Below are 17,298 nucleotides of genomic sequence, written 5' to 3'. Positions count from 1 at the left end.
CGGTAAGGCATGCTTCTTTCCTTTAATACTAATGGTCACTGATAGCAAAGTAGGTGATTTATGAACGATTTATGTAACACAACGCAACAGTATTTTGAAATGTAACTGTTATAACTGCTCTAGTGTTGATAGCATGATTCTCATGCCTCCGAGATTACTGATAACACGACAGAAATAAGGCATTGATGACTGCCTCTTGAACTGAACAATCGGATATATGTGGGTAAATCAAAAAACAGGCAAAGAAATATGCCAAATACAAGCAATTTCATCACAAGAATAGAAAGTGAAAATAAACTTTCTGTGCAATGCAACTGAACATTTTCCCTTTCTAAATAATGTCCATCACCCAAACACCAGCATTCAAAATGGTGTTGAATTCGGCTCTAAAGTCTGGATAGTTGTCATATGATGAAGGCAGTTCCAGTAAATTTGAGCAGGTATGTGATACTGGACGACGGCTTATACCAGACAGCTTGACAAATGATATGTTTAGAGGATCCTCAGGCATCAGATCAGATCCAGTAATGAAACGTAGAAAGCTCTTCAACAATGATCCATCAATTTCACGTATATACCTCTGTAAATGGTTCCCCACTATCTTTTCTTCTGTATTCATTTGGTCTGGAAACTGTAACTGCTTTATAACTTTCTTTGGGTTGGGCTTTTTGTCCTCATAGAACTTGTTGATATTGTCGCTACAAATGGTACTGGAAAGTGGTAGAAGTATTTTTCTCCAACAGTCTGCAACAAACATAGGTTCCTGTATAATCTCTTTGTGAGCAATCTCCAAAATAATTTCACGCATATTATCAGCAGTAGGCAACTTCCGGCATTGATGGTTATCTAGAGCATCAGTAAGATCTTCCTCATCTACTGCATTAAAATCAGAAATTGCCTGATTAAATACCTCACGCTCGCTTTCGGGTACAAACAGAAAGTAAGCTTCAAGTAACTGCTGGGAATCACGCTGGATATTTACTTCCTTTAGACAAACTTCCATTATAAATGGCTGTGCTAAGGCAGTTGGGAAGTATTTAGCTAAATAGAAACCTTTGACGATAATTCTGCCCACTGCTTCCCATGAACTACGTGTGAAGTCATGTCGTAGGAATGGAACTCTGTATATGTTTCCAATAGTGCAACGTTCATAAAACTCAATCTAAAAGGCGGTGAAACACTCTCTAATGACTCCACTACCAACTGCCTGTTCCATGGCTGAACTGTCTGGCAATACCAATCTTATATCAATATCTTCTGCCAGAATACCAGGGTCAGAAAATTCTTTCAACATGTCTTCCAGAATTTTGCTTCTATGTATCACAATCATACGTATCCCCCCAGGATGTGGAATTTCCAGTTCATGCATGGTTTCAGTGTTATCTAAATTTGAGATGGTATCATTAAAATTGCTGAGACTACCTTGTAATAGCACATCATCACAGCAAAACCGGACTATGCTGAATTGATGCTATCATCATCATCATAATCATCATCATCATCATCATCATCATCATCATCATCATACAAAGCTTCTTCAACTTTAGTAGGACCTGTACTTGGACCAGGTAGTTCGCTGTCTACTTGGTAGTGTTCTAGGTTATCCAATACAGGTGTTTGATGGTCTTCCTTTGTAACACCTGTGCTAGTACATGCAACGGCTGTGTCTGATTGCAACATTTCAAAATCCTCACACAGTGGCTCAGCCATTTCCACACCAGTTTCATCAGGAGACTTTTTCAGATTCACAGACTGTGCTTCACCAACAGTCTCAACTGACATGAACTTCTTCTTTGTTGCTAGATAAAAGCGTAGGAGCTTGAAACCAGATGTGTCATAAATATCTTGAACTGTGCTGTCATCATCTATAGTATTAACCTCAAAATCCTTTAGGTTAACTTCAAATTCGTCAAGCCTCCCTCTTTTTGAAAGTCCATTTGGAAAGAAGATCCCTAACCCTAACTGTAAAAGTTCAGCTTTTTTACTGTTCTTTCTGACAGACATATTTCTTGTACCCCCACCTTCTTTACTGCGAACTTGTTTGAATGAGTTGGTTGAGTAACAGTAGTCCAGCCAACCATAATCAATACGTCTGTCTCTTTTCATGGCATTCTTATTACCAAAACATCTCTGACGATCTGGGTTACGTTTTTTAAATGAATCTTCATCACCATCATCTTCATCAGATGATTGTAACTGTTGTTTGCTCTTCGTTCTGCTCTCCAAACCCAATTTGCTTCACAACCTATTTAACAGAGCAGATTTCCCTCTAGTATGATGACTTGCACCGACACGATCCATTTTCCTACAAAAGCTGCTGCTAAATGATCACCATAAGAAGGAATGTATTTTGACAACATATCTTCCTCCATCAAAATAACCACAGCTGGATCAATCTAAACATGAATTGAAACAAATGAAAATTACTTCAAATACATGTTTACTTTGATATATTAACATTGATGCAATATATGTAGTATTATATACAGCCTGCATTAATGATATGACAGGCAGATGACTACACACACTCTCACACACAAATACGCATACACATAAAGTGCCAATTTGTAGAAAAAAGTATCTTATCTATCACCTCTCTTGATACACCACGACGTCTCAAAAAGTCATATAATTGGTCTGCCATGGGTAATTTAGTACTGTAGGAATGTAAAACATATTATGTGGTCAATGTGATATTATATTTTTGTGATGACATTGCTCAATACTAATTTTAAATAATTATTATTCAATAATTAAATTGAGATTTATTCACAATATACCACCTATGTTCAAGGCATTAAGGAGTAACTGCAGATAAGCTAGAATTGAATGCCAGTGATTCAATAGAGTGCCCAATAGTGTTTCATGATAACAGCTGCCAAAATCATGCTTGGCTAAGTGTGGTCATTGCAATTAGGTAATTAGTAAGCAGTAAAATGTAACCCTAAACTGAATATGTATATGATATGACACAGACTTAGCTTCACACAATCCCCAATCATGTTTAACTGTGATCATAAACAATGCAAAGTGTTGTTTGACCATAGACTTGATATTTTTACAGTAAGCACATGTGCTTCTAATAAAGCAAATACAGTATTTAAAAATATAATTGGTCCCAATTAGCTATGGTTTAACAATTATAAATATTTAATGAAAAATTATCATAAATAATAGCTTGATATTTTGGTTATATATCTTGTGAGACAGCACAATTATAGCACCGATTGCATGTCACTATATGCAACAGTACTTAGTACATTAAGAAATACATATGAACCTTATAGGAGGTAAGTAATAAAATTAATATCATATCTGTGGATTATTTAAAAGCACCTATGTTCCTAGTGTCATATATGTGGAGTACCAATGAATTGGTTAATTTATGCAAATTAGGTAATTAGTAAGCCTAAACTGAATATGTATATGGCTTATCCCTAAGCACCTACATGTGTATTTATTAAGTTTTATTGTAATCTGTTTTTAATGGTTAAAATTGGCTTATTTATATGCAAATAAGGTAACTAATAGGCAAACAATTTCAATCAAAACTAATCAGTACTGTACATTCTACAAAGTTTCATTGAAATCTGTTTAATGGTGCATGAGAAGCAAGTGAAAATGCCTAATATTGGCTAATTATTATGCAAATTAGGTCATTATTATGCACAGATTCAACCAAAAACTAAACAGGTCTGCACATTATCCCAGAGCATCTATATATCAAATTTTATTGAAATTTGTTTAATAGTACACGAGAAACAAGTTAAAATGCTTAAATGTGGTTAATTAATATACAAAACTAGGGGGCTCGACCGTGAACAAATGGGGTAAACACAGCGCCACATACCCGAATACTTCAGCAATTGGAGTACCCTGGGATCTCACAGGGAGAGGTACAAATATCATACAACATAATTATCTAAAAACATGAATAATGTAGAAGGTAACACTGACATCTTAATACTATCAACCGGGAAGTGACAGAAATGGCGGCACTTTCCAATTCAGTTGATTGGTATCAATTGTCGATTTGAAATACTTACTGCCGAATTCAGTTACTGTTCGAAACTGCAGATTTACTACATATGAAACGAATCAATCGTCCCCTCCCTGTGGTATTCAAATGCACTGTATACATTATTTCAATAACTTACCAAATCGGCTTTTTAGGAGCTGGAAACTTCAATGACGGTTCGTTGAGTCAGTCAGGAAGTCTACTAATGTCATCGCTAGAGGTCGCTCTACAGTCAAATGTCATCGTGATTTAATAGAAATAGTAAGTCGTGGCCACGAGATAGTAAGTCGTGGCCACGAGATAGTAAGTCGTGGCCACGAGATACAAAGTCGTGGCCACGAGATAGTAAGTCGTGGCCACGAGATAGTAAGTCGTGGCCACGAGATAGTAAGTCGTGGCCACGAGATAGTAAGTCGTGGCCACGAGATAGTAAGTCGTGGCCACGAGATACAAAGTCGTGGCCACGAGATAGTAAGTCGTGGCCACGAGATAGTAAGTCGTGGCCACGAGATAGTAAGTCGTGGCCACGAGTTTTAAATTATTTTTTTATTTCCATGTATGTCCCTAATAAGCTTCCGTATACTCGTGTTTGCTACCGCAACACATTTATTTATAAAGACAATACAACAACCTAGCAATATCACGAGCTTCTGTTACAGTCATATACATGTAAAGATAAAGAAATGGTTATTGCCACACCCATGGCCATCCCAGTGATCAGACGTTTTTTTTATGAACACGGGACCAGCAACGAGGCATTAACCCTTTCTTTATCTGTAAGTTACAAGTGACTGTTCTCTAAGTTCTTGTGACTTGAATCAGACTAGATCGCATACCACAGAAAATTAAACGTGGGAGGTGATTCACAATGACATATTTGGCCACTCGATGTTCAACACAAGGAGGATCAGGGCAACGTGAACAGTTCATAATCGGAAATAACGTTTACAGTAGATCTACGGTCAACGATAACACATTGCAACTAATGCAATTTCGTGTTAATTAATATTGAGGAGTTGTTTTGGGGTAATTGCAAAGGTGGGAATAAAAGACATACATTTGTGATTCAAGTGATTTAGTATTTATTTGTAATAACAATACACACACTTACAAGTACACAAATCTTTCTCGACATACATAAATAAATCATATTGGGTTTTAATTCCAATTTAATTGAAGGTGAAAAATAAGTTCATTTCAAGTGGTTTAAATTTAGTGGACTTCTTTAACAGAAATAACGAAATTCAACAATTAATGCATTTAAAGTCAAGTAATTTATAAATTCAATGAAACAAAAGAAATAAAATTCCAGTTATAAGCTAAAAATATTGAAAGGGTTTGGGTTTGGGTAGGAATCAGAAAAAAATCACGCTGGTCATCAAAACTTAGGGCAATCACGTGGGGTTTGACAGGTACATGGTGGTCCTACTTATTTCTGGAGCATGCGGATCGGTTGCCTCCTTGCCAATCGGTTGTCTTAATCCAAAATCAAGTCGTTCAGTGCCATGACCTGAATGTCGGAGACCTCACAATGAACATTCCTTTCCGATCTTCTTCGCCGTCTTCCTCATCTGACATCATAATGTCCACAACTTTCGTCACCATCTCCCACATCTCTTGTTCCTTCTCTTTAACTTCTTTTCCCGACATTCCGTCAGCTGCAATGATAGAAATGTTATTTATAACTAACACTAAATTTATTATTACTGCTATTTTAACAAGCTTGAATAAAACGAATTCAAAATTATAAAAACTATAAATTAACACTTACTCATCTCCTCCTTGGTTCTTTATTTGTTTTTTCCAAGCTGTATAAAAACACTCTCGTCTGTCTCTGTCATTTTCTGGTAACAGTACCTAAAATAGAATACGTAACAGTTTAATTGAGAGTTGTCAAGCAAATTTGAATAGGAAAAGGTGTTGTATTATAATGTTTGGTGACCTGGACAGTTTTTACTCAATATATTACCGACTCAACAGTGGGCAATGAGATTCAAACCTACCTCCCGCTCGAAATCAAAACGTGCTAATCATTGTAGTAATAACTTATGTATTTTATATTTAAAATTAGGGGTGACAAATTTGGTAAGAAAACGCAAGCCAATCACCAAGAATAAAAAATGCACGCGAACTGTAGTGGAACAAACGTTGACACATTCAAGAAAAAATAAAAAAAAATATAAATAAGACAGCGTGGAAAAAAAATAATTGCAATGGTCATATCCCGTGATTGTGTTGTGCCTAGTCCATGATGCACCAAGTTTCGACTTTTGTAAAATGCGACAGTAAAAATATACATTTCTCTTTTTCAAATGTTTGCCTCAAATATTATGCCACATAAAACTGTTGTTAAAATGCAAGTTGGTATGAAGTATTAGTGCTATATGACTACATCCACCCACACTTGCTTACATGAAGTCAGTAGAAGACAAAAGATTTTTTCGTTAGTATGGGGAAACGTTGCTCAGCGCATGGAAGGTACTAACGGAAGGAGCCACGACGCTATTGTTTTAGCCACAGTGGTGTTGAGGGACTGTGTTTTAGCTTTGCCCCATGATCGTTTGTCAATGTGTATTCACAAACATTGTTCTTGTTAGCTTTTAGCACCTTCGTACAATGGGTTACGCTAATCTCGAGCATTCGGTAATATTCGGAGCATGTTCGGAAGCGATAGTCGAACCTCGCATGTACAATATTGAAAAACAAATTTTAGTTTGAATGCTGTTGTTTCCGGAAATCTTGGCGAACTCTTATGGAAAATTGTCACATATAACATTGATTAAAGAAGAACTGATGAAATATCGTGAATTTTGTATTTGTAATGGTAATGAGAGTTAATCAATGATTGCTTGTGACGATTGCATTATTCAATGGTACCATTGTCAGTGCGTGGGTTTAGCGCCCGAAACTGTCAAAATTGTTGACCAGCGGACATCGGCGAACACCAACAGAAAAGATAGTATCGAAAGAAGAGCATGTCTAGACACTTTCTCTGTAATAATATTTTTTAGGAGTCCTTAGGAATTGTTGTTGTATGCGCTCGGAATCTTGTTTTAGTTACAGTTGCTAATATTTAAAACATACCGCTATCGCCATTTATACACTACCATATTTTATTTAATAAAAAAATAAAACAAGAGACTGTATGCAAGTCTAACGCCCACTTTACACTAGCCTGTATCGGTTAATTGCTGAACGGCCTGAGCCCTTGTAAACAATGAAGGATCAGACAAAAGCATGGAACAACGGACATCATATGGTATAACCAGGCCAACATGAATTACTAGTAATTTGGGTGAAGAGGTCAATTAATTAGATCGGACATCAATTTTCGACTTTCGCATACATACGTTTTTTCTGACACATAAAATAAAATTGCGTATATAGCGATTTACAGGCTGTAATCAAAATCGATCCACTGAATACAAGTTATAATAGTTACAATGAAATGGTATGAACTAAGTGTGAAAAATTGAACAGTGACTTTTCTATGCGTGTTTGAAATGACACAGCTAGACACGCTACATCGACTGAAAGTTAAACACAACTTACACAAATACTGCCTGGTCAATCCGGACACGCTGATTTTCAGAACTTCTAAAAGGGTTGATATCATTCTCTTGTGGTGACTTGGTGTCGGTTTTTAAAATAGCACGCTTTTTTCTGTCTGTTTTGATGTAGCCATGACTTCCTTGCGCAAACGATTTACTCTTGTAACTAAAGATCGCATAATGTTGGTGATCCGAGATGCTTGAAAACTGTGGGCGAGATCTATCAAAACTTCCGAATAAACTTTGACTTGGTGAAAATGAGATGGGGATTGAGATCAGCCTGAACGTTGAACGTCAGACAATCGACAACTACGATGGAAATGGGACATCTTGTTCCTGATTAATGCAACAATTACGTAACTGATTTCAAAAGGGCTCATCACTTCAGTCACGTTAGCGTATAGCATTTTGTTAGTAGGGGTGTGCGATTGCGACATTCGACATTTCACAGTTTCATCATGTTCGATTATTATTTTATTTCCACCAGTAATATAGATATTTGTTATTTTACTATTCTGTACGTGCTAAAAACGTAGTGTTTGATTTGTTAGTGACGACGGTTCCAACTCAGCCCATAATGATAACGTCCAACCAGTGTATTGCGCCCTCATTATTTTGGACAGTATTCTACGGACGCCTGTTCGCGCAAAGAATTGTGGGACACTCTACCACAAAGATGAAATGAATATATATACCCGAACGATAGACTGCATCATTTGAGTATCTCTCACGTACACCATAGACTATGGAAAACGGAAAATTTATAGTAAAATGTAGTTAGGAATTCAAATGGTAGTAGAGACAAACATTTATTTAAATTTATAAATGAAACCTGATAACAAAATACAAGTTTACAGACAGATTCGGAAAAGGATCGTCGTGACCCAAGTATAAATAGGCTTCTAAACAATATGAATTATTTCTTTGCAATTCTCGCTGCAGTAAACAGTAGATGTATGTGGCTATGAATATCACTGCAGCTATTCAATGTTGTATTTATGACAATAATTAAAGTTAAAATTAAGATTTTATTGAATAAAGGTACGAAAAAACATGAACCGGTAAACCGTTGCGCTGCTAAGCATGAATAATTAACTGATGTCAATCGATGTCACGTGATGTGAATGCACTAAAACATGAATTGTCAGTCTAGTTTTCACAAACATTTACACAGTTCCTAATATGTTGCCAAGTACCACATAGCAGGTTCAATCATAGACTGTTTATGGTTCAACGAAGACAATGAGAATTGTGTTCGCAAATCTGAAACGTCACTGCAAAGAGTACTAGCCAGAAATATCCATAGTTGTTTGAAATGAAAATGCGATGTTTAGCGTTGTTCACTGTATGTGTTCCGAGTGTATGTGGTGATATAGATTGTATTCTGAAAATAAAGCAGCGTACGATGGTAAATGGAATAGAAATGAAACTCCGTAATCAAACGATCCCTAGAAATGGCGATGACGGCAAATTCGACCAATTTTGTTACATGTGTCTCAGTGAGAATTCATTTCACTTTCTTGGTATGGACTTTGTGGCTATTCTTACCAAAATGACGATCGGCCAACATTCACGTGTATGAGACCACAAGCCGGCCCCGAGAAACACGCACGCACACGACCCGAATGGAAAGTATTTTAACACTCGCCAAAATATTCACACCTGTATTGTTCGCATTCATTCAGGCTTGCCAATGATATTGCAATTAATCAACGGATATTCTATTGTGCAATTTCCTGTCTTGTGTTCGAATTCACCAGTGTATAGTGAGACAAATGAAGACGTCACGTTAATATCAAAGCGATGGTACACTTCAGTCAGGAAATGTTTTTTTTTTTTATTTAGAAATTAGTAACAACCGTTTCTAAATTGTACCTGTACATAGCCATTTCTCAATTACATGTACTCGGCAAAACAGGAGACGTTTTTATATCGATTCAAGACGCCATGCGAGTCGACAGTTCCGGTAATTATTTATTATAAGTACTAGCGGCCGCGATCCCAAATAAAACCGGACAATTCCACGCGCACAGTATTCTCCATGTATGCGTAAATATACAGACTTCGTAAAACAACGTTAATTGTACTACGAGAATGCATGTAAAATACGTACGTATACGCTGCGTGCCACCCAAGGCGGGCATGTGTGAAAGAAACCATAAAAATACGTAGCGCATATGTACGTATATTCTACGATTTGTATACGTAATCATATCTGCGTATACTAAACGTATACCGTGAATATACACAAAATGTATATCTGCGTATACAATCGTATATCAACGATTTTGCCCAGTGATTGAAGCCGTAGCTGTAAATATTTATCAAGTTGTATCAACATTTTGTACATTATACAATAACTCTTTATTAAAGTAATTGAGCTGATTTGGACTGGAATAAAATATTTTTTATTGGAACACATCGTAATTGATCAGGAAATATTTTTTTGCTCCAATTTTCTGCGTCGATGCCGTGGGCCGGTGACCGTTATACAATTTAAAATCAGTTTGCATTGTTTACTATAGCTGTTTACAGTGTTCTAATCATTACTATTTACTTATTGTTTTGCTTCCATTCTAGATAATTATGCTCAGTGATGTCAAATTGAAGCGATGATTGAATGAACGAACCTTGGCTGGCGAAGATGTATCTGGAAGTGTACACATTTGTTCGAAGTGAAAAAAATATTCAATGTAATGACAAAAATTGTAAAATGCTGTGGAATTTCTTTTGCAAATAAAAATATACTAGCAATTTTCTATTAATGGTTTATTCAAGTGGGAAAAATATAATGTACAGACAGATTGCCCGTAGAGTGTCGCTACACTGAAAAGTAAGCAACCGACAGCCTTTATAAAAGGGGGGCTGTGATTGGCTATTACTTACGCGAGATTTGAACGGGACTTACATAGGCGTCGGATCAGATGTAGGTAGGGCGGAATAAAAAAAATCACAAAATCAAAATCAAAGTAAAATAATAAAATAAAAGGGCATTAATAACAAAAGTAATAAAAAATTAAAATAAGTTTATAGTTTATTATAATTAAAGCCCGTACACTACATCAGATTTTAATCAGATTGACAAGAGGACAGCGTGATTACAAATGTTTCAGCAGTCGCTGTTTATTAGGTTCAACAATTACAAACTTATGGAATATATTGAATGGCAACCATGTATATTGTATTTGTGTGAGGTTATGTGATGTACCCCTGGCCTTGTCAAGCTTGCCTACTTACAGACAATCTGACAGTCCTCGCGCGCACACACGTTTTAATTTGTGGGTGAAGTGAGCATTGTTTTTAGCTCCGCTGTAGACTTTGTCGAGCGGAGCTGATTGTTCGTCGACGTCGTCCGTGTCTTCTTGAAAACTACAAGCCTGAATGCTTTGATACTTGGTGTATATGTAGCTTGGGTAGACCTCTGACATTTGTTCATTTCATGATGCTATCTTCAATTCCCTAATTTTGGTGAATATTTTTGTCATTTTTGGTAAAAAGTGATATTTTCGACTTCTTGTTAAAATCCCAATCTTAAAATCCGCAAGTCTGATTGCTTTGATACTATACATGTTGTTCATTCTCTAATAATATCTTCAGTTCTTTAATTTAAATGTGTATTGCTAACAGCAGAGCTATCTCAACCGACAGGCTGCTCGCTTTAAAATGCTAATTATGTGACTAATATGATGTCCCGCCCCTTTACCGCAGCTGGAGTTTGAACTTGGAAAATTGGCATCATATGACGAGAGTTATATTTGGAAATCCTACTCTGTATGGTGGCAAGAATGAACTCATCAACACCGTGAATCAGGACTAGTTTTGATTTCCATTATCAAATATAAAATTTAGAACTTAGTAAATTAGCATATGATGAGAGTTATATTTGGAAATCCTACTCTGTATGGTGGCACGAAGGAACTCATCAACACCATAAGTAGGAACTATAGTTTTGGATTTCCATTACTGTATGGTGAATGGTGATTTGGAAATATAACTTTGTATGACTTATACACCCATGGAAATTATACCCTATATGAAGTAAACATACAACCTCATCAACAGCGGGGTGCATATATAAACTGGAATGGCCCATTTTGGTACCAATCTCATATCGAATAATAACAGATCCCGACAACAGAATAATACATGCTACTATTTTGGTACCAATCTCATATCGAATAATAAAACATCCCGACAACTGAATAATACATGCTACTATTTTGGTACCAATCCTATATCTAATAACAATATATCCCGACAACAGAATACATAATACATGCTATATTTGGATACCAATCCTATATCGAATAATAACAGATCCAGAAATCAGAATACCAATTGCTACTATTTTGGTACCAATCCCATATCGAATAATAACAGATCCAGAAATCAGAATACCACTTGCTACCATTTTGGTACCAATCCCATATCGAATGTTAACAGATCCCGACAACAGAATAATATTACATGCTACTATTTTGGTACCAATCCTATATCGAATAATAACAGATCCCGACAACAGAATAATAAATGCGACTATTTTGGTACCAATCCTTTATCAAATAACAACAGATCCCGACAACAGAATAATGCATGCTACTATTTTGGTACTAGTCCTATATCGAATGTTAACATATCCCGACAACAGAATAATATATGCTACTATTTTGGTACCAATCCTATATCGAATGATAACAGATCCCGAAAACAGAATAATACATGCGACTATTTGGGTACCAATCTTTTATCAAATAACAACAGATCCCGACAACAGAATAACACATGCTACTATTTTGGTACTAGTCCTATATCGAATGTTAACAGATCCCGACAACAGAATAATACACGCTACTATTTTGGTACCAATCCTATATCCAATAATAACAGATCCAGAAATCAGAATACCACTTGCTACAATTTTGGTACCAATCCCATATCGAATAATAACAGATTCAGAAATCAGAATACCACTTGCTACCATTTTGGTACCAATCCTTTATCGAATAATAACAGATCCCGACAACAGAATAATACATGCTACTATTTTGGTACCAATTTTATATCGAATGTTAACAGATCCCGACAACAGAATAATACATGCGACTATTTGGGTACCAATCCTATATCGAATAATAACAGATCCCGACAACAGAAATATACATGCTACTATTTTGGTACCAATCTTTTATCGAATAATAACAGATCCCGACAACACAATAATAAATGCGACTATTTTGGTACCAATCCTCAATCGAATAATAACAGATTCCGACAACAGAATAATACATGCTACTATTTTGCTACCAATCCTATATCGAATGTTACCAGATCCCGACAACAGAATAATACATGCGACTATTTGGGTACCAATCCTATATCGAATAATAACAGATCCTGACAACAGAAAAATACATGCTACTATTTGGCTACCAATCCTATATCGAATAATAACAGATCCCGACAACAGAAAAATACATGCTACTATTTTGGTACCAATCCTATATCGAATAATAACAGATCCCGACAACAGAATAATACATGCTACTATTTTGGTACCAATCCTTTATCGAATAATAACAGATCCCGACAACAGAATAATACATACTACTATTTTGGTACCAATCCTATATCGAATGTTAACAGATCCCGACAACAGAATAATACATGCTACTATTTTGGTACCAATCCTATATCGAATAATAACAGATTCCGAAAACAGAATAATACATGCTACTATTTTGGTACCAATCCTCAATCAAATAATAACAGATCCCGACAACAGAATAATGCATGCTACTATTTTGGTACCAATCCTATATCGAATAATAACAGAATAATACATGCTACTATTTTGGTTCCAATCCTATATCGAATAATAACAGATCCCGACAACAGAAAAATACATGCTACTAATTTGGTACCAATCCTATATCGAATGTTAACAGATCCCGACAACAGAATAATACATGCTACTATTTTGGTACCAATCCTATATCGAATAATAACAGATTCCGAAAACAGAATAATACATGCGACTATTTGGGTACCAATCCTATATCGAATAATAACAGATTCCGACAACAGAATAATACATGCTACTATTTTGGTACCAATCCTATATCGAATAATAACAGATCCCGACAACAGAATAATACATGCGACTATTTGGGTACCAATCCTCAATCGAATAATAACAGATTCCGACAACAGAATAATACATGCTACTATTTTGGTACCAATACTATATCGAATAATAACAGATCCCGACAACAGAATAATACATGCGACTATTTGGGTACCAATCCTATATCGAATAATAACAGATCCCGACAACAGAATAATACATGCGACTATTTGGGTACCAATCCTATATCGAATAAGAAACAGATCACGACAACAGAATAATACATGTATCAGGGGGAAATCTTCTCTCTCGGGGTCCTCCACACGTGTCAGGGGGGAAACTCGTCTCGTCTCTCTATCTCGTCCCCTTGAGGTACGGGATCGGGAAAGTCACTTTAACTTTACAGTCAAATAAGACACACACAACGAAATACGTTTCAACTCTCGTCCAAGTCGGTCAATCGAGCACTCTATAAGACACAGCGCCCTGGGGAAAAAGTCCCCAAGACTCTCGCAAGGCTGACCCAAGACTAGCCCAAGACTGGACTGCCTCAAGGTTCGCCCCTGGACTCTCTCGGGCTCGTCTGTCGTGGAGTATTCGCCAAGACCAACTCAAACTCTCTTTATTCATTTTCAAAACTCTGACCAATTACAGAGCAGTAAAAAGACTCTAGGGCGTAACCTTCAATCATAAAGCCAATCACACTAAGTACTGAATACGTCATATCTTTTGATTAATCGTTCACTACATTAATAACTATGAATGTCAGAATAGCGACGGTATCTGGTAATTAGTTCCAAACCACTGAGCCAAGTTCCGTCCAAAACTTCAAATAGGCCTACACGATGACAGACATAACACAGCAATTCAGCTAATAATCAGTTAATTAAGTCGGTCAACAGATACGCGAAAACAAATTCATGACACATGCTACTATTTTGGTACCAATCCTTTATCGAATAATAACAGATCCCGACAACAGAATAATACATACTACTATTTTGGTACCAATCCTATATCGAATGTTAACAGATCCCGACAACAGAATAATACATGCTACTATTTTGCTACCAATCCTATATCGAATAATAACAGATTCCGAAAACAGAATAATACATGCTACTATTTGGGTACCAATCCTATATCGAATAATAACAGATCCCGACAACAGAAAAATACGTGCTACTATTTTGGTACCAATCCTATATCGAATAATAATAGATCCCGACAACAGAATAATACATGCTACAATTTTGGTACCAATCCTATATCGAATAATAACAGATCCCGACAACAGAATAATACATGCTACTATTTTGGTACCAATCCTATATCGAATGTTAACAGATCCCGACAACAGAAAAAATACATGCTACTATTTTGGTATCAATCCTATATCGAATAATAACAGATTCCGACAACAGAATAATACATGCTACTATTTTAGTACCAATCCTATATCGAACAAGTAACCTGTAGAATACTGTGTGGGTAATATTTTTTATATTGATTTTTGTTGCATTTGCAGCAAATAGTTACCAAACAATGAGAAATATATAGGATTGAATATACCCCACAGCTGGCTTCACATGCATTGTTCATAGTTCATATGGTGCTTACACCAGGATTTAATTACAGCACCTAGGCGGTATGTGGTTACAGCTTAATGTTCGAGTAATCGCAAGAAATTGACATGACAATAGAAATTCATTAAAGACTGCCACTCCCATGCAATTAACAGCAAGTGAAATTCCTGGGATTGAAACATATATTTTGAAGTCACTGATGTAGGCAACGAATAACTGCAAGTTGACATAAAGACGAGGTAGTTTATTTAATCAGTGGTAAACTAGAGGCTGAAATTATAATTAATTTGTTTATTTCAATTTCTCCTGACGTCAAATAGAATACACTGGTGAAACACGGTAGTAACTGTGGGTGAAAGGATGTTTTGGGGTGTAGTTTACATTGTATATGGAGTGGTAGGGTCGGGTGTAATGTGTTCATTTCCAACTATTATGAAGTCACGTAGAATTTCACTTAATTTATTTTTGCTGACATGTTTTCAAGCATTACATGTGAATCTAATTTTCACTGCGCTGTGTCTCAATATAGTATGAGGGAAATGGCATATTCACTGGAATTTATTTCAGGGGAAAAATGTTTTCAGTGATAATGAAGTATTATGACAGATACCCTCCCCGTGGCTTTCATTGCGTATGGAAGTTATTTTCACGAGTGATGCGGTGTATCCTGCTGCCGTACTTTCACGAGCGAAGCCACGGGGGGGGGGGGGTTCTGTTATTATACACATGTCCCATATTTGAAAATAAAATAATCAGACGTCTAATTTAAGTCATTGTCCGAATAAATAACTCGTGGATGTTTAAGCGCGGTGGTCGTAGCACAGCGCGTGTTCGAATTTCATGTAAATAAACAATGTATTTTACACGCGTTGTATACGTCGCTGTGAGTCCCATATCGAACAGGACGCGACACGACGACTGTCGCCCTTTAGTTGGGACCACGACAGAACCAGAACTTAAACTGGGCGACTACGATACACGGTTGATGTTGAAGTTAAAAGTTCCTCCACAGATCTGTGCATTGGCAAACATGCCGTGCAACTGCGGTACTCCACTGACGGAATGACTTTCGTTGAAATCGGTCGTCGCTGACTCGTGAGCTGCACACTACAACCTCGTTTGTGATGTTGCTTGCTTGTCGTGGATAGACTGAGTCTTGGTTACCGGTTAAATTTTGCTAATTTGGCGTTGGTAATCTTTATTTGGAACTGAGTAACGCCGCAACGTCGCCAGCAGAAACCTCATGGTATATCGATGTTGATGGTTGCGGCTCCATATTAATCGGAGATTTTACTGCGGGTCCAGGCAGCGGGTGGATCTTCCGAGAGCCCTTCAAGATTTATAAAACTCAGATTCCAGGTGGTCAACAAACATTAAGTTCTCCCAATCCTAGTATTCTATGTGATGTACATCTAACATGCCAAAAATGCTGGTGAACGATTTGAACCTGACAAAAATACTTGAAATAGATACCAGGAAGGGGAGGGGGGTAAAAGAAAAGTTATATAACATTTTATTATTCAATAATTTATTAAAATACACAAGTTTGTCCAACTCCCTGTGATACAACACCTCAGACATAGCTCATTGTACTCGGCTGGAGTGTGGGCAAAAAGTTACTATTTGAATTTTTGATATCTTTTTTCATTAATGAGAAAGTTGACCCCGAAGTTAGAGTAACTGTTCAGCAGGAATGGCTTTTTAACTCTTCTGTGATTTTTTTTTTTTGGCTTGGCTGATTTTGTCACGGTTCATACTTGACAGGCAGGTCGTACCATCACTAATTGGAAAAACAATCCTGACCCACCGCTACCATGGCAACAGCCAAAGTCTTGTAATAGCAGTGCCCAAATGATCATGCCTTTTATTTTGGCTACGTTGCGCACTGGTAAGAGATCACCGGCGCCGACATTGTTACCACTGTCAACGGAATCCCAACGCAGCTTTGAACTTTGAATAAAATGTAAATGCTGCTTCCAATCTAGAAAATACTATCGCAAAACGATTGGAAATTATACA

At 36.7% G+C, this 17,298-nt stretch overlaps 1 pseudogene; it reads right to left on the bottom strand.

Moving 5' to 3' along the window:
• Positions 1–331: 331 nt before the first annotated feature.
• On the bottom strand, positions 332–5,668 carry LOC146726300 (uncharacterized; annotated as a pseudogene).
• Between the last annotated feature and the right edge of the window lie 11,630 nt (positions 5,669–17,298).

The sequence above is a fragment of the Saccoglossus kowalevskii genome, unplaced genomic scaffold (assembly GCF_978046115.1).
Source record: "Saccoglossus kowalevskii unplaced genomic scaffold, keSacKowa6.1 SCAFFOLD_24, whole genome shotgun sequence".
In the NCBI taxonomy this organism is placed as follows: Eukaryota; Metazoa; Hemichordata; class Enteropneusta; family Harrimaniidae; genus Saccoglossus; species Saccoglossus kowalevskii.
Note: the sequence above shows the minus strand (reverse complement) of the source record. Positions and strands in the feature narration are given on the sequence as shown.